At 45.9% G+C, this 18087-nt stretch overlaps 1 protein-coding gene across 3 annotated transcripts in view; it reads left to right on the top strand.

Annotated features, from left to right (window-relative positions):
- ANKRD46 (ankyrin repeat domain 46) overlaps window positions 1-18087 on the top strand; it is a 219115-nt gene that overhangs the window by 118579 nt on the left and 82449 nt on the right. For 2 of the 3 annotated variants that reach the window (XR_015725785.1, XR_006781093.2), the window contains exon 6: window positions 12537-12702. The exons of the other annotated variant lie outside the window; for it this stretch is intronic. The gene's annotated coding sequence lies outside the window, so the exon portion shown is untranslated. The remainder of the gene's footprint in view (window positions 1-12536; window positions 12703-18087) is intronic. 3 annotated transcript variants of the gene reach the window in all.

Raw genomic sequence — 18087 nt, forward strand, 5'->3', positions numbered from 1 at the left:
TCAGCAAATCTTGCACAGGACTAGTATACATACTCTTAAACAGCTTCTTGTCCTGTACCTTCTTCTCCAGTACCCACAACCATTGCCTTAAACCCCCTGGCCCCAAACCCATGACCCCTTGACCTCCCCCCAATGATCCAGAGACAACAGGGACCCTTTGGGACTGATTGGCCATTCCATGGGCCACAGCAGTTGTTACATATTTTGACTTTCACCCCTGCCTCCACACACACCAGCGGGGCTCTGGAGGTGAGTGGGGAATAAAGGAGGGGGCCATGTCCATAGCTGGGTTGAAGCCGAGCAGAGAGAGCAGTGGTGTGAGAAGAAGTGAGGAGACACCTGAAGGCAGAAAACCAGAAGGTGCCATGAAGTGGGAGGTGGGGGCAAGGGACAGGCAACATCCAGGGCACAAATGCACTTGCCAGATCGCTTCAGAAATATCCAGAGGGGTCCGGTTTCCTGCAGTCAGAGCAAGGATTCAACCTATAAAATTTGAATATTAAAAAAAAAAAAAAAAAGCTGGGGCGCCTGGGTGGCACAGCGGTTAAGCGTCTGCCTTCGGCTCAGGGCGTGATCCCAGCATTATGGGATCGAGCCCCACGTCAGGCTCCTCCGCTGTGAGCCTGCTTCTTCCTCTCCCACTCCCTCTGCTTGTGTTCCCTCTCTCACTGGCTGTCTCTATCTCTGTCGAATAAATAAATAAAATCTTTAAAAAATAAAATAAAAATAAAACCAAGATGGTTTCCTGATAAAATTTAAAAAAAAAAAAAAAAGCTTACAGAAGTCTGGGAAACTTGGGGATACTGAGATCACATATCAGACCGAAAGAATGGCCCTTCCCATGCTAATTCTGATAGTTTCAATTTTATATCAAAGAATAGTTTGTGTCAGCAAAGAACAGGCTGAACGAAAACATCATAATTCCCCCTGTATTTAATCAGATGTTCAACCATGGGGGGTATGCACGGCAACGGCTGGCTCCACAGCGCTGCTTTCAAATCTGACCCACTCCACAGCCGTGAGCGTGCCAGGGAGGAGCAGGGTACCCGCTGTGTTCACTAGACTCTGCTCAGCTTCAGCAGTCTCGTCTTTTCTCTTAATATCAAGAAAATTAATGGGAAACTATGAGGCAGACATACGAGCAATCATTTTCTGGAGGCCCAAGCAAACACTGTTGGGGGGGAGGGGATGGTCCTACCACCCTTGTCATCCCCTACTTTCAACAGCTTTTGTCCTGAAGTTCTCTCTCCTCCCTTTGTCCTTTCTTGTTGGATCCTTCCTTTTCTTCTCACACTTGCGTCTTTACCTTATTGATAAGGCTCGTATCCCACCCACTGAACAACATGGTTAGCCCCATGTCAGGCATAGAGACAGACTCTGCCCGGGACTTGCAGAAGCCAGACAGATAGCTCCCATCTCGCTGCAGAAAAGCCAGCTAAGTAAGGCCCAGGAAGCCAGAGAATTAAAAAATGGTGTTTCACCCTTATAGCTAGGACTGCAGAGAGGGAGCTGTCAAAGAGCCTGTGAGGAAAGAACGGGGTCCCTTCGTCCCCCTTGCCCTACAGAATGGTAAACTCCTTCAAGAAAACCTCTCATTTGAGACCCAGGAGCTGTGTGTGCCATGTCCTGCAATACTCTTTCAGGACATTCAGAGCAAAATATCTTCTCTGCTGCCTCTTGAGCCCTCTTGCCTGCAACTCTCCTCTGGCTTCACTCTGGACACACTGACCTCCTTGTGGATCCCAGGATCTGCCAAGCACATTCCTACGTCAAAGCTCTGCACCTCCTGTTCTCTTTTTCTGGAGCACTCTAAATGTCTATGTGACACCTTTTCTCCCTTTCCTCAGGCGCCCGCTCAAATGTCACCTTCTCAGAGACCCTCCACGATGACTGTATCAAAAATTACATAGACCTCTAGTCACTGTCTCCAACCCTACCCAGACTCATTTTTTTTCTAGCACTTGCCCCACTAGACATAGCTACCATTTGTTTGATTTCTGCCTCTTTTCATTAGTAAAGAAGCTCTAGATAACAGCCAGATGTCTGTTTTGTTGGTGGTCAAGATCTCCTTACCCAGAAAAGAACCTGGCACAAAGCAGGTTCTCAATAAATACTGTTGAATGAATGACTCCCCCAACTTTTTCACCACCAAATATTGTTTCGTTACTAATTTTAGTCCCAGAAGTCTGAGAAATTCTTATCGTAACACCGAAAGCCTGTCTGAGCTTCTAAGAATCAGAAACTGATATACCCTCACTAACTTGTTTTAATGCTAGCCACGTGGGTCTTCAGTAGACCTTGTTAGCTTCATCTCAGGTTGAAAGTAAAATTTTAAATTGGCTTTTCCAGCTCCCCACACCCAGGGGTGAGGAGCGCTCAGGCTGGAAATTGCTGGGAATTCACACCTTCGGTAATACTGCTTCTTCCCAGTAAAGGAACACCCGTCAATGTATCATTCAGTCTGCACAGGACTGGATGAAAAAAATATCCTCTCTGACCATTTTTCAGGGTCCTACTTGGTCCTGGCAGCACAGCAATAAACAGCAGAGATGTGGAGCCCACGTTGTGGAAATTAGTGAATGCTTGTTAACTTGAATTAAAAGTGACCTAGAAACCTAGGATCTTCAAAGACAGGAATCCATATTAAACATATTTCACTCTCTAAGTTCTGGAAATGGATAGTGGTGGTGGTTGCCCAACATGATGAATGTACTTTGTGCTAGTAATTGGACACTTACAACTGGTTTGGTAACTTTTATGTTATCTATATATTTCACTACAAAAAATTTTTTTTCATTCTCTCCTTCCAGGGTATATTCTTTAAACATGCCTTGTGGTTCACAGATCTGCACTCCTTTCACTTAAATTTCTTCAATCAGGTAGAAAAGGAGTTTACCAGAAAGGTATTGGGTAGCTGACAGAATTATCAGGTGGACTGGAGAAACACGCTTGGTTCTGTGTTTTGAGGGGAAGGGGTCACGGTCATGCTGCAGGACGGCGCAGTCACGTGGCCACTAGACACTGGTGCTGCAATTTACAACATTGCAACTGAGACCAGGAACTTCCTTTACTGCAACTTCTACTGCTTTTTGCTGCACCAGTAGCACTTCTGCACCAAAAACAACCTTCCGGTTACTGTCACCACCAAAAAATCCCCTCTACCAACTTTACCAAAAAATAGATTCTGGATGGTGCTGGCATCTTTACATTACCCACTTTCCAAGAGAAGTTTCATGCAGGCATGGTGTCTGATTGGTGGGGCCCAGGCCACACGTCAGTTGTTTGCTCAAGTCAGAATCCAAACAGTCCATTCATTTTGTTTGGTGGGTCCATCTCTTAAGTGTTCCTTAAGTCACTTTTAATCTAGAAGAGTCCTCCCTGCATTTTTCTTTACAAGTAACTGACTTGCAAAAGAAACCAAATCAGATTCTCTAGTGTCTTCTATACTAGCTTTCATTGATTCCCTTTTCATGTTGCCATTTAACATGTCCTTCTCCCCACTCTATTGTCTATAGATGAGGAATTAGAATTAATGGCTGGATTTGACTCAAGTTCAACTTTTTTCAAGTATACTATTCCGGTGATACTGTTTGTATGTCATCTTTGGAGGTTCATAATGTCTAATTGCATTTCTAGCATTGCCAACATGGATCAGTGATCTAGGCTGGAAATACCCTGAGCTCTCTGTTATAAAGTTCCTTGTTAGTCTCTATTCTATCCTCTACTGATGACCACCACGGAATGGTAATTTTTTTTAACTGTGCCATTTCTTCCATAATTTAATGCCTCTCTAATGTTGATATAGAAAAACTATCCTTCACCCATGAGAGGTGTTTGGTTGCTCTGAAGTTTGGATTGTACTGAAACAGCAGGACAAGTTCTAGAGATTTTCTGGAACATTCCATGAAATCAGTGTGGGTTTTTTTGTTTGTTTTTTAAACGATTTTATTTATTTATTTGACAGAGAGAGAGGCAGCAAGAGAGGGAACACAAGCAGGGGAGGTGAGAGAGGGAGAAGCAGGCTTCCCACTAAGCAGGGAGCCCGATGTGGGGCTCGATCTCAGAATGCTGGGATCATGACCTGAGCCAAAGGCAGACTCTTAATGACTGAGCCACCCAGGCACCCCTGAAATCAGTGTTTTGAGTTACATTTAGAGTGCACTAAAGAAACTGAATTTTGAAAGGACATCTGTATTGAATCTTTGTAAAATAAATAGACAATGCTTTGGTATTCACTTAATCCCTGAAGTATCAGCTTTGTCAACCTAGATATACAGAATTGGTTTTCCATAAAGGAAGTATAGAGTTTTCAAACAGGAAAGCCCTGGATAAATGCTGACCAATTTACTGATGGAATAACCAATAGACAATCCAGTGTAATGGTTCCCCATCTTCTTTCTCCTGGTAGAGACATGGCCAATGACTCAAAGAAGTGACAGTACGGTAGCGTTAATTATGTGCCGGGCACTGTGCTGAGTGCTCTACATGCACAAAAGCATATAATCCTCACCACAACCCAGTAAGATTGACACTCTTATTATCCCCCTCCATTCCACAGATGAGAAAACTAAGGTAAAGAAGGTAAAGATAGTTGCCCAAGGTCACACAGTGACTAACCTGGAGGAGCCAGGAGTTAAACCCAGGCAGCATGGCTTCCATGTGTGTGCGCTCATAACTATGTTTCACCACGGGATGGCTGGCAGACCCACATAATTATGTGTAATTCCTGCAGAGTAGCTATAACCAACTTTCTCTACTATTCAGAGAGCGACTTCAAATCCATTCTGATTCAATTATTTTTTAAAAGACCTGAATCAGTATAAAATATTTACTCTTTGATCATTGAAGAACTCACATGGCATAGATTACACTGATGGTGGCAGACTGGTGGAGACTCTGATTTCCAGTTTAGGGGAGATGGGTACGTCTGACAGGCCGATGCCATTCTGTTCCAGATGGGTTGGGGGTACCTCCCGAGTAAATCGGATTGCATCGTAATAATAGCTAGTACTTACATAAGGCTGGATGCTGATCTACGCTCTTGAAACATACTTATTCCCTCATCTACCTAAAGGGCGTTTTTTCCCCAGCGTGGGTCTCCGGCCAAACTATACTCTTGAGAGCACCCCAGAAGGTCCTGTGGGGTCCAGGCAGGGAAGTTGTTTTGATCCAGTTTCTTGAAGGACCTGCCAGCCCAGCCCTGCCTCACAGAAGTCAGTCCCAGAGCAAAGAGTCTCAAGGACCTCTCAGTGAGCTGAGGTGACCTCTGAGAGACAGACTGTCGTTACCCCTCCCTGAAGCCATTTGCCCACTCCCCCCCACCCAGGAGGGCACTCTCTGATTAGTGCTGTGATGCTTCTGAACAGCCGTCTGCATATACTGCTTCATCCTCTGTGACATGAATCAACACAAAATCTGGAGACCACGCTGATGGGCGTGCCTCAGTCTGACTTGACAGCTTTCGTGTCTGCGTCAACCTGTCTTTCCCCATTTAGGAATCGTCAGGGCTTCAGCCTCCTTTCTAATAATATAGTAAACATCCATCAGTGACTCAAGCCAGATATTGGTTGCTACCCAAACTGCACCTTATTCGGGCCCTCTTGTGATCCCTGAGTCATCACTCACACCAAGCCCGGGCTCAGCTCCACCTGACAAGGCCTCCCATCCATGGCTTCTCGCCAGGGCTGCTCTCAGCCAGGGCTAATTAGCACCCTCTACCCCCCACCCCATCCTCTGCCGTCTCGCCCACTCAGGCAAGCAGGAATTGAGAGGGAGAGTTCAAGAGCTGTGAAAAATGAGCAAGGTTTGGAAAACAAGAGAGACTGCAGACTGGGAGCCCTTCACGCCAATTTTAGGGCAGCTCCTATTATGAGAGCAATAAAGAAATAGCCGTTTATGCAATTTAGAAGCAAATGGCCCTTTCATCTGGAGTGGCTGTTTAATGCAAAGCACACTCCACTGGAGAGGAGGAGCCGGCTCGGCTAGCAGCGCAGCCTCACGCAGCAGAGAAAAGGCTGCCTTGCTGAGCCACTGCTCATGAGGCAGCTGGAGGTAGAGATGGAGCAGAAAATCACCTGGAGAACGCAAGATTTCACTTTACTCTTTGTGTCTCGGGAATGTTCTCTTCCAGGGGGCTGGCTCCGGGCGCAGTCGCAGGAGGCAGGGAGGACTGCCAGCCAGAGCATTAGTTATTGCCTGCCTGCCTGCCTGCCTGTGTGATGGATAAAGAGAGACAAGAAGAGACGCTGAGAGCAGCATTCAATCACTGGGATCGTTGCCAGGGATAAGAGTGAAGATCTGCTGTCACCAGAAAACCCTTTATCCATATAGTGGCCACATGAGGCAACTTGCCTCCCGTTAGTGTGGCCGAGTTTTGCACCAGCTGGGTCCCTGTTGCCCCAGGGTGGTTCAGAGACCACGTCAGCATTAGAACCACTTGCCAGCTGGTTAGAAATACAGACCATTGGGTCCCACCCAGAGCTACGGAATCAAAACCTGTGCTTTCACAAGATCCCCTGTGCTAGCTGAGCAATACCCTCGAGGCCCCCCTCGCTGTTGTGAGGAGGCAGGTGGAGGCGGAGGGGAAAAGATGAGCTGGGAAGGCACTTTCCTTTGCAGGAGAAAGGGGCCTGTGAGTAACACAGCGGCTCTTCCTACCTGCGGGAACCCTGCTGAAATCATGACACCTCAGCAGTGAGTCAGCGGCAGGCTCTTCCTTCTCACTTCTAGCGGGTGCCTCCTCTCTCCATATTGGAGTGTGGTGACCTGAGCCCTTTATTTATGCAAAAACTATGTGTTCTCTTTCATCTGTTGGAAACCATGTTCCTAAAGCATTCACCGGATCCTCTGACTGTATCAGAGCGAGGGGGGCTCAGGCCTCTCTCTCTGGGGGAGCTCTGCCGACACTCACCATCTCCCCCTTTCTGGGCGCAGGCCTCATAGCCTCAGCCATCTGAGCTTGGCCGGGGGTCGACCTTCACCACCGGGGCCCCTGGCATGCTTCCATGGATGGGCCCCCTTTAATTTTTTCCATGTTGCCCCCACCGAATGCCAGGAACAAAGGAAAGTTATATTACCGAATGTATTTTAGAGGAAAACCTCCCAAGATTTTTTTTCCATCTTGCAAATATTTTGGGAATGTCTGTGCTGTCAAGACTGTGAAGAATGTCTGCTTCAGCATCCGTCAACAGCATTTAAGAAAATCGATCTCTGATGTGGTGAATGTGGAAAGTGGAATCTATGAAGGAGAAGTAGGGCTCTTCTTTTTGTGAGAAAAACCACTGGAGCGCATGTGTGCCTAGCAAGCCGCTGGCACCGCCGGCCGGAGCCCTTCCGTCCCGGCCCACCCCTTTCTGTGCTTCGAAGAGGTGCTCAACGTGGGAATGCTTATTTATTTGAGCAGAGATGTGTCAAAGTTGGATTTTTTTTTAAAAGCGTGGCTGTTGAGAAAGTTACGTGAACATCATCTTTAAGCCATAGTGGAGAATGTGTGGTCTTTTTCAAGTATTGGGTATTTGACAGAAAAGGGACACTAGGGTCCTAGCGTATGGTGTCGGTCGAGGACCTCGTGCTCGATCCCCGAGGCCAGCGTGGCTGTAGGCACTCAGGGAATGTCTGTGGCTGAGAGTAAAGAAATGAGAGAACTGGAGGGTGCCCACCAGGCAGTGAGTGATCCGTGCCTCACCTGCTTTTCTCTGCAGGGCGATATCAGGCACCCAAAAAGACTCTGGATGTGACATGTAAATTGAGGATGAAAATGCAACAATGGAGATTTGGGGGAGAGTTAGCCATGAAAACCCTCCGTCCTGGTCCACTCAGGTGACTTTCCTGTCCTATTGACTGGGGCCTGCCGGAGGCCCTCTCCCCTAGAGTAGCAGAACTTGAGGCTGGGGTTCTTGAGCAAGTGCTTCACAGAGTGCTCCCGGGACAAGGGGAGTGAGGGAAGCAGGCGAGGGCAGGGGGGTGACTAGAAGGGTGTGGCCTCCCTGAGAAGCTTGGAGAGCACAGATTACACCCCCAAGTTGACCCCACATTGAGGCAAGGGGCTGTCAATAGTCAGTCATGGACAGGGCAGTAGAAGGGGGTGGGTAAGGAGGAGGGGAGCTTGGGGAGCAGGGAGATGAAGTATATTGGCTCTAAAGGGAATCTGGATGGGGCACCAATATCTATTACATTTCTCAGGCCCAAGGTGCAGGGGGCCTACCTGTCAGGCCTTTATAATGTACAAGTTGATTTTTGTAGATACATATAATTTAGAAGAAATTTTAATGTCCCTTCATGTGGAAACTGCCCCCTGCATCTTGCTCTATTTTTTTCCCCACCACATTTATAACCATCTAACGTGCTATAAAATTCACATACCTTTAGATTTACTAGTAGCTTATTATCTCTGCTCTCACACACTAGAATGTAGGCTCCATGAGGAAGGGCATTTTTATCTCTTTTGACGGATATATCCCAAGAGTAGTTCCTGACACTTAGAAAGTGCTGGGTACGTGTGTGTTAATGAAAGGGTATTCTAAGGAACATATTCTGCCGGTGTTCCTCATTTTGTGATGATTCTTTGGGTCCAAAGCAATCAAATTCCGACCTGCATGAAAAAGCAGGGAAGTCTCACATTCTGGAGAGGGATTGATCATAGAGCCCTGTGAGTCTCAGATTTCAGGGTGTTTAAGAACCATGTGAGGATCTTGGTCCCCCGACCCAGAGATTCTGATTCAGTGGTTCTCAAAGGGGCCTAAGAATATGCACTTTAAAAAAGCGTGACCATTGATTTTGATGTAGGTGACCTGAGGCACGTACTTTGAGCAACACTAATGCAGTCTGAAACACTGGTTCAGACAGCTATTAATAGCTTCCCCAGAGTTGCTCAGCTGCAGGGTTGGGGGTTAGACCTGGCTCTTCTCACTCTCCGTGCAGCATGTTTTCCACTCAGTCTCTCTTAGGATATGTTTATAAGCTTTGCACGTACAGTGATTACCATGGGAACATAAAGAGCGTGATGAAATCCTACCACTCGAGCTGGGCTTTGAGGCATCGGTGGAGAGCTGTCTTCAGGAAAATTTGGCTTCACGATGTATTGTGGCCTGTACTGCCCCTGTGCTCCCCCAGATTCTTTCAGAATTGCAAAGGTGTTTTGCAATGTCCTGATGCCATCTCATTTGACAGGAGGGAACACAATGAGAGCCAGGAGCCAGGGTTCTTGCTCAGCCTGATTTGGGGCATGTACTAAAGAGACACAGAGGGGTTGTAGGAAAAATCTGGAATGAGGTCCTGTGGTTTAATGCGTGGGGAAGAGCTTCAGGGTGGCTCCAATCGAATACATGAACTGATTCGAAGTCAGTAAGCTAAAAACTGAGCTGTCATGAGGAGGAATTTCACTGAGACTGAATGAATGAAAGAAGGAATATTGGTTGAAAGACATTTCAGTTAAGTTTTTTCTATTGACCACAAATCCTCTGGTTGTAAGCATGGGCCATCCTCAGAAGGAATGTGTACTTGGGATGGAGGTTAGATTCCAGAGGGACAATGGTGGTTGATAAGTTACCACTCAAGAATAAATCCTTAAAGAATTATATTACCATGTACGGCACGTAGAGAGGGCCAGGTTCTGTTTTAAGATTTATGTATTATCACATTTGATCCTCATGACAATGCTCCGTGGTAGATACTATTATCCCCATTTGACAGATGAGGACACAAACGAGTAAGTTCCCTAAATTCACACCCTTCCAAAGTCTCTGAGCTAGGACTTGATTCAGGCAATCTGGGTCCAGACCTAGGCCTTGAAACAACCACTCCTCCCCCAGGATCTGAAATCTAACAGGCAGCCTTCTGTCTGCCGGAGCATGGCCCTGAGGGTTGATGAACCATTTAAAAATGGAAACTGGAACACAATCGAACTGCTTATATTTGTGTGTGTGTGTGTGTGTGTGTGTGTGTGTGTGTGTGTGTGTGTGTGTGTGTGTGTATTCGTGTGGAGAGGAGGAGGGAAGCACCGAGAAGGACTGAGGAGCACAGAAATACTGAGGATGGATTTCAAGCTTTTCACTCTGGAGTTGTAGGACCTAAATTCTCTCCTCCTCTCCTCTTTGACGTAAACAGAAAGTTTACAGTGCTCATTACTGCGTCCGCCACATGGATTCTTTTCTGGGAGAGGAGCTGGAAGAAGAAAGAGGAGGGAGTTGCCATCTGGTTTCCCAGAGGAGGGAAGGCACTGGGTTGAAGAGTGCAGTTTCCCTCGATGGTCATCGTGCACTGTGCGGCCTGCACGGGGCAGGAGCATCAGGACTGGGGAGGGGCTCAGTCCCGAGCCCAAACCTCTGTGGGTTGCAGCTGGCAGCTTCGGGAGGAATCATGTGGCCTTGGCAAGAAAGGCTGCACGGAGGAGGAGAGTGTGAGAGGTTGACTTGGGGGAGGAGACAGCTGTAGGCCAGAAACTAAAACTGGAGCTGGTGACAACAGCTTGGACCAAACCTCAAACCAGAGAGCAGAGAACCTTATTTTCATATATTTGCCACCAGGTAGAGGCTGTGTGAGTAGGGATTTTTCCAGAATTCATCCTAACTGGAGAGAGGCTAGAGGTGGAAGAGGAGAGAGAAGCAGGTCTAACTCCTGTTGGTGCAGAGCTCCTCCCCGGCCCTTGTGTTTAGTGATATGACCCTCTGCTCTGTGAGCCCCGACACCCAGCTGGCCACATTCACTGTTGTCATTGTAGCTCAGTTCTTTCCACCCTCTGCCATTTAATGGTGAGCAGGCAACTACAGATCTACACGACGGGTGTACTTTAGGCATAAATAACATGGCTTCTTGTTTGTTTTTTTAAAGATTTTCTTTTTAAGTAATTTCTACACCAACGTGGGGCTGGAACTCATAACCCCAAGGTCAAGAGTTGCAGACTTCACCAACTGAGCCAGCCAGAGCCCCTTGTTTGTTTTTTATTTTCCAGTTCTCTGTTTTTGAAGAGTGAAATTGATTTTTTCTTTCAGGCAGCACAACGCTGAGGGTTTAGAAAGGTTTTTGGTCTGGGAAATGTACAACTGACATGAAAGAGTTTATCAAACCTGATAGTACATTTTGGCCATTATGGGCTAGACTCCAGAGCAAAGGAGGAGGTACTACCTGATGCCAGGTGACAGCCAAAGGTACTCAGGAGGGGTGCCTGGGTGGTTTGGTCGTTAAGTGTCTGCCTTCGGCTCAGGGCGTGATCCCGGTGTTCTGGGATCGAGCCCCGCATCAGGCTCGTCCGCTATGAGCCTGCTTCTTCCTCTCCCACTCCCCCTGCTTGTGTTCCCTCTCTCACTGGCTGTCTCTCTCTCTGTCAAATAAATAAATAAATAAATAAATAAATAAATAAATAAATAAAATCTTTAAAAAACAAAAAAACAAACAAAAAAACAACAAAAAAATAAAGGTAGTCAGGAATCAGAACTGGGGCTGGGGCCACTCTGGAGGGCCAGAACAGTCAGGCCAAGGGGTGGGGTCCTGGACTCCTAGTAAATCCCCTAGAGGGGCCACAGGGTGTGACGGGGAAGGCTACGTGGGGCAGACTTAGCACGCCTACAGGGTCTGCTCATGCGCACAGCTCCTTGAACGTGCTTTCCCTTGTACTTTGATAACTGACCTTCCCATCTTGCCTCTGGAGGTGCCTGCTTTCTGCTTGCTTGCCTCATTCATCACTTTCTAAATGGGCGCGACCTCTTACGCACTAGTTAAGGGCTCAGGTCAACGGTTCAGGGGAAAACGGCTCAAAGTGAGCCTGGGCTGACACTCAGCAGGTGCACACGGGTCTGGAGTACCGGTTGTTAAACACTTTGACCATCATCCCTGTCAGAGCATTGACCCTGGAAGGGTCATTACATTCAGCCCGAGAAGGTGCTGGCACTGTGGAAGGCCAGCCGAGGGGCAGGTCACTCACACCCTGCCCCCCTCTCATCTTCAGAACGACCCTCATCATCCACATCATTTCAACTGCTATTTTCTTTCTCTCATTGTTCTTCTCTTTCTCTTTCTTGCCTGTACCGTTGGATACAAAGTGAATGAAATATGGTTCTAATGTGTCTCGACTGCATTTCACCTTGATCTTTATTCCTGTGTACGTCCAGGCCTGGGCTTTCCTGCTGGCTGCTAATCCGTGGCTCACGTCAGACCCTGTCTGCTTGCCACTAACCCACCCATGTCCGCACTGTTAACACCAACGCAGGTTAGCCTATTTTGAAAACAATGCTGGTAACAACATCCTTCCACTTCGTCATTCTGTAACATCTAGACCCAGGAAGGGACACCTATCTCCCGTTCACCAAAACAAGTTTCAGATTCCCCTCATGAGCACTGTGTGTGACCATTCATCACTAATAGATTTTGGTTACAAGTAGGGTTGCCAGATTTAGCAAATTAAAAAAAAAAACAAACCCAGAATATCTAGTTAAATGTCAGTTTTAGATAAGCAACAAATAAGTTTTTAGTATAAGTATGTCCTATGCAACATTCAGAATCTGTTTATAATAAAAAATTGTCTTGTTTATTTGACCTTCAAGGTGAAGTGGATGTCCTGTACTTTATCTGGCAGCCCTCGCCACAAGTCCTCCAGCAAGAGCGGCAAACTGGAACGTATTGGCTTAGCTAGCTGAGACGTCTAGAGGCTGGCCTGCCTTCAGCACAAGCTGGGGCCGGAAGTCCCCAAGACCGTGCCTGTATTCTCAGGTAAGGGTCTGTCCTTGTGCTGACAAGATAGCTGCTGTCTTCCAGCCTCATATTCTGAGTTGACAAAAAGAGAAACGTTGGTTTTCCAAAGGCTCCCCCTAGATGACTAAGATTCATTCCAGTGAGGTCAGATTAGGTCACGTGGCCACTACGAAGCCCATCTTTGTGGTCAAGGAAATGAGATACGCTGATGGGTGTGGGCTGGGGCCAGTTCTCCCCCTGGACTTGGAGGAGCACATCCATGCAGACGGCACAGGCAGAGAGCGAGCTGTGGCTGGTGAAGGGGAAAAGGAACCTGGAAGGCAGATGATGCACACCCACCCCCACGTGAAATCGGAGCGAGCGCTGGGTGGTGGTCTTCGTCTTCTGCAGCAGCCTGCGAAGGCCTGGAGGGAGGGAATGTGGAGAAGCCCAGGGCAGTGCCAGCAAGCCGCTGCCCCATCCGCTTCGAGATCTGTGTGGCTTCACTCTCTCGCCCCTCTTCCTGGCTTCTAGCTGTTCCCCGGTTTGCCTTGATTGAGGCAACACCTGAGACAGTTTAAGAATGTTCTGGACAGGGGCACCTGGGCAGTGCAGCTGATTAAACTCTTGATTTCAGCTCAGGTCGTGATCATGGGATGGGGCCCTGCGTTGGGCTCTGTGCTGGGTGCAAAGTCAGCTTGAGATTCTCTCTCTCCCTCTGCTCCACTCTTGCACCCATGATCGCTTGTTCTCTCGCTCTCTCTCAAATAAATCTAAAAGAAAAACAGTATTCTGGACAGAATGTTTGTATCCTCCTCCCCCCCCACCCCAAATGCATATGTTAAAATCCGACCCCCACGTGGCTGTATTTGGAGATGGGCCTCTAAGGAAGTAATGAATCTTAAATGAGATCATAGGATGGGGCCCTAATCTGATAGGATTAATGTCCTTTTAAGAAGAGACACCAGAGACCCACACTCCCCCTCCCCCCAGCACACAGCAAGAAGGCGACTGTCTATAAAGCCAGGAAGAGAGCTCTCACCAGAAACTAAATTTTCTGACACCTTGATCATGGACTCCTAGACTTTACAACTGCGTGTGTGTGGGTGGGTGGGGGGGGAACGTCTGCTCTTTAAGCCACCCTGACTGTGGTATGTTCTTGTGGCAGCCCGAGCAGACTCACACAAGGACTCTGGCTGAATCTTGGAAGGGCAACTATATTTTCACATAATGCTACTAACAGAAAAGGTTTTTCAGGATGTCAAATGACCCAGAAAGACATGATCTACCAGAAGGCTTTTCTGTGTATCTGTTTGCAAGAACAAATGCTTTAGGATGCTGTTAATCCTTAACCTGAGTTTACTTTTTAAGAGACTGCCTCAGATTTGTTAAGTATTTTTAAATGGTACGGTTTAAAGGATTGTTTCTTTTGAAAATCAAATATGGGAAACTAGGAATTCCTCCAACAAAGGTTCTGTGTAGAGAACTAAATGAGGAAATTAACCACCAATACGTGTATTAACCAGTATTTTTCTTTAAATAAAAAAGTTTAAAGACTAAAAGCCTAAGAAATAAAATAGAAGTTTATTTCTCTTTCATATGAAAGAAGTCTGGAGGAGGTAGTCCAGAACTGATATCTTCATAAAGGCATCAGGGATCTAGCCCTCTCACTGCCTTTCTATTCTTGGCATAGTGTACCTCATGATCCAAGATGGCTGCTTAAGTGCCAGCCATCATATCTGCATTACGGCCAACAGGTAGGAAGAAGGGACAAAGAGCATTTAAGGACATCTTAAATTTATATATGACACCTTCACTTACATCCCATTGGCCAGAACTTAATCACATGTCCACATCTATCAATAAAGGAGCAGGGAAATGCCGTCTTTATTCCAGGTGGCCTTTTCCCCAGGTGAAGATTGGCAGTTCTATTAGTAAGAAAGAGAGAATGGCCATTAGGGGCAAATAGAAATCTTGGAGCCACAGACAATTGGAAAACTTTTCATATTATAATGAGGATGAAACATTAGAATGCTTTTACAAGAGATATTTTAAAGTAAGACTTTGAACAAAGCTACCAAACATGACCAATCTGTAACATTCCAGGTTTTCTTCCTACCTTTGCTAAATTTATCATTTTATATAGTTATGGTCAATGTCTACTTGTTACTTGGGTGGTTATAATTAAGTGTTATTTCATATAAACATTGCAATATGGTCATAATTCACATAGTTGTAGTTTTAATATCCTATCATGTTAATTTAACAAAGTTTTAAATAGTGGATGTGGGATAGATGAAATGAGAGTGGTAAAATGTTGATAATTATTGAATTTGCTTGATGGTACAGAAGGTCCATTATTCTGTTATCTCAACTTCTATGCATCCTTGAAAATGTCCATTCTAAAAGAGTTTCTGTATGTATCATAGTTTCCCTAGAGAAGACAAGTATTGAAAGAAGAGAATAGACTGCTAGGTTTTCTTTTTTGCAGTCAAAATACTTAGAGGAAAGAGAAAAGATAGTGGAGAACCCCTTGCATTTTCTTCTATCTCCCCTCAAAACTTAAACAAATTTCATTCAGAAGGTTGGTTGTAATCTATTTTTGTTTTTATTTTTTAAGATTTATTTATTTTTATTGGAGAGAGAGAGAGAGAGTAACGGGAGGAGCAGAGGGAGAGGGACAAGCAGGCTCCACACTGAGCACCCAGTGAGGGGCTTAATCCCAGGACTCTGAGATCACGACCTGAGCCGAAAACAAGAGTTGGATGCTTAACCAACTGAGCCACCCAGGCGCCCAGGTTGGTCTCAGCCTAAAAAAGCTAATCATAAGACTCTCCTGTTCAAGACCAGTGATACTGTATTGTACTTTAGGAGGATTGGTTTCAACTTTCATAAAGTTGTCCTTGTCAGGGGTGCCTGGGTGGCTTAGTCGTTAAGCGTCTGCCTTCAGCTCAGGTCACGATCCCAGGGTCCTGGGATCAAGCCCCGCATCGGGCTCCCTGCTCAGTGGGAAGTCTGCTTCTCCCTCTCCCACTCCCCCTGCTTATGTTCCCTCTCTCACTGTGTGTCTCTCTCTCTGTCCAAAAAATAAATAAAATCTTAAAAAAAAAAAGAAAAAAATGTGTAGAGAGGTGTTGTGCATGATTCAACCCCCACCCCCAACATTTATCGAGAACCCATTCTGAGTTCTGGGGATACAGAGATAAGTGAGACCATCACGGCCCTCAAGCAGCTCATAGTCTGTTGGGAGAAGCAGATACATGAGTAGATGGTTATAAAATAATGTGGTTAGTGTACTGACAGAGCTGTACACAGCCTGTCATGACTATACAAAGCATATTCATAAAAAATGGTTCACTTTGAAAATGTTGCCATCATTGAAAGAAACTTAATACAGAGCGGTATTATACAGTTAAGTATGTTCCAACTATGACCCCACTAACACAAACTATAAAGATGCTTTTAAAACAAATGGAATTTGCAAATGTTAATATATTCCACATACTTTAAATAGTAATATGACTTTACCACAAATTCCTCAGTGCAATCAGAAGAAATGTGATATTTAATGAGGAAAGGCCTTTAACGAAGTCACTGCAAGATAAGTTATTATGTAACCTGATGCTCAAATTCACAGAAATTTTTTTCAAATAAAAATTATAGATTTAAATTGTTAAATAAGTCTTTTTGGATATAGCAATGAGTGTAATTATTGGGACAGGAAACATTTGTGAATGAATGAATGGATGGATGGATGGGTGAAAGCTCGTAATAAGGCTTGGTTCTAATCTTGGCTTTGTCACAAAGTAACCAAGCATTCTAGGTAGGTCAACTAACCTCTCTGGGAATTTATTTCTCAATCAGTAAAATTAGGGGGTAAAATGTACTGAGGGTTTCAAACTTTATTTAGCCACATCACCCTTTGTTCCAATGAAGTGTTGAGGGATGGCTTTAAGTGGAGGTGTGTGTGTGTGCATGAGTGCAGGCGCACGCGCGCGCGCGTGTGTGTGTGTGTGTGTGTGTTGCATGTCAGAGGTATATTCTTGGTTTCTTCTCATGTTCCTCCCCTGGTGATCTCGGAGTCACCTCCTGCCAGGAGTTTCAGAGAGCCTCTAGTCTGGGGGATCCCCGAGGTCATGTCCCACTCTAACACTGGACAATCCTATTATTGTAAACCATTTAGCCATAGAATGCTAGTTGAGGGAATGTCCAAGGACATACAAGCCCATCTGTGGAGAAAGAAGGTGGAAAAGTGGGACATTTTGAACTGATCAAACCTGGTAGCATGTCTGAGAAGCCAGGAACAGAAGACTGGACCGCTTTTTATTCTGATTCACTTTTAGATTAGGTTCTTCAATGATGAGCATATAAATCAAGCTAGGCCCAGACTTAAGGCCTTCCAGAAGAATCCAAGGGGCAATATCACCAGCATGGCAAGTTGGGTTTTCTCAGCCCTCTCTGTTTAATTCTTTCAGCCAAAACACGACAGAGGAGAACTGCAGGCTTCAGAGAGTGGTGCCTATTAATATGGACACAGCCTGCCCTACTGATAACAGATGTGGTTATAATGGGAGCTGAGTGAACAGAAACACATTTCCCCAACTCCAAACCTCAGGCACATTTTTCATCATCTGTAACAGACTGAATGTTGGCTCAGAGCAGATGCTTTCCTTTGCTCCTTTGTGGACATTGCTTCAAGCCTTACTTGGGAAAGGAGAGTCTGAGGTCTCCGCTGGCGAGTGTCCAGGAGATGGTGGGACTGCAGAGTCTTCCTCTCCCTTGCTTATAGGAACTGCGTTGGGGCCAGTGCTACAAAGGCCTTTTTGTTTACACAAGCTTCCCTGAGATAACACTAAGTACACATTTCTCAGAGAAAGGTTCTAGAAAGCTGAGCATTGCCGAGCTGAGCCTTACCAGTCTTATGACTGATGCCTTGGCCAAAACCACCTCCATAGCGCTCAGCCACGAACTTCATCTTGTGTTAGTGCAAAACCACATACTATATGGAAATAGCCTTGAGCAACTCAAGCAATAAGAGACTGAACCCCAAAACTTTACTCTCCCAGAGAAAAGCCACCCACAAGTGATCACTTTGTCAGCCCTGACAGCTTTTCTGGAAAAGAGATTGAGAAATGACCGTATGAGGAGTGCACACTAAGTCAGCAGTAGAGGTCTGAACTGAGCTTCTGGCTCTCAATCTTGCACTTAATAAACTAGTCCAGCCCCTTCTTTGTACAAATTTACTTCTTTAAAGTGGGGGGAGAAACCATTGTCAACAGTGTGCATTTTATAGGTAAGTTCCAAGCCCCACGACATTTCATCTTCCTCAATACAGCCCTCTGTGCTGAGAGACTGTGTCTCTCTGAAGAGCACTGTAGGCTTCATTTGATCATCTATCAGGAAGGAATCTGATTTTCCAGTGGA

Source organism: Ursus americanus, chromosome 9, assembly GCF_024610735.1.
Source record: "Ursus americanus isolate L20-20 chromosome 9, mUrsAme1.1.p, whole genome shotgun sequence".
In the NCBI taxonomy this organism is placed as follows: Eukaryota; Metazoa; Chordata; class Mammalia; order Carnivora; family Ursidae; genus Ursus; species Ursus americanus.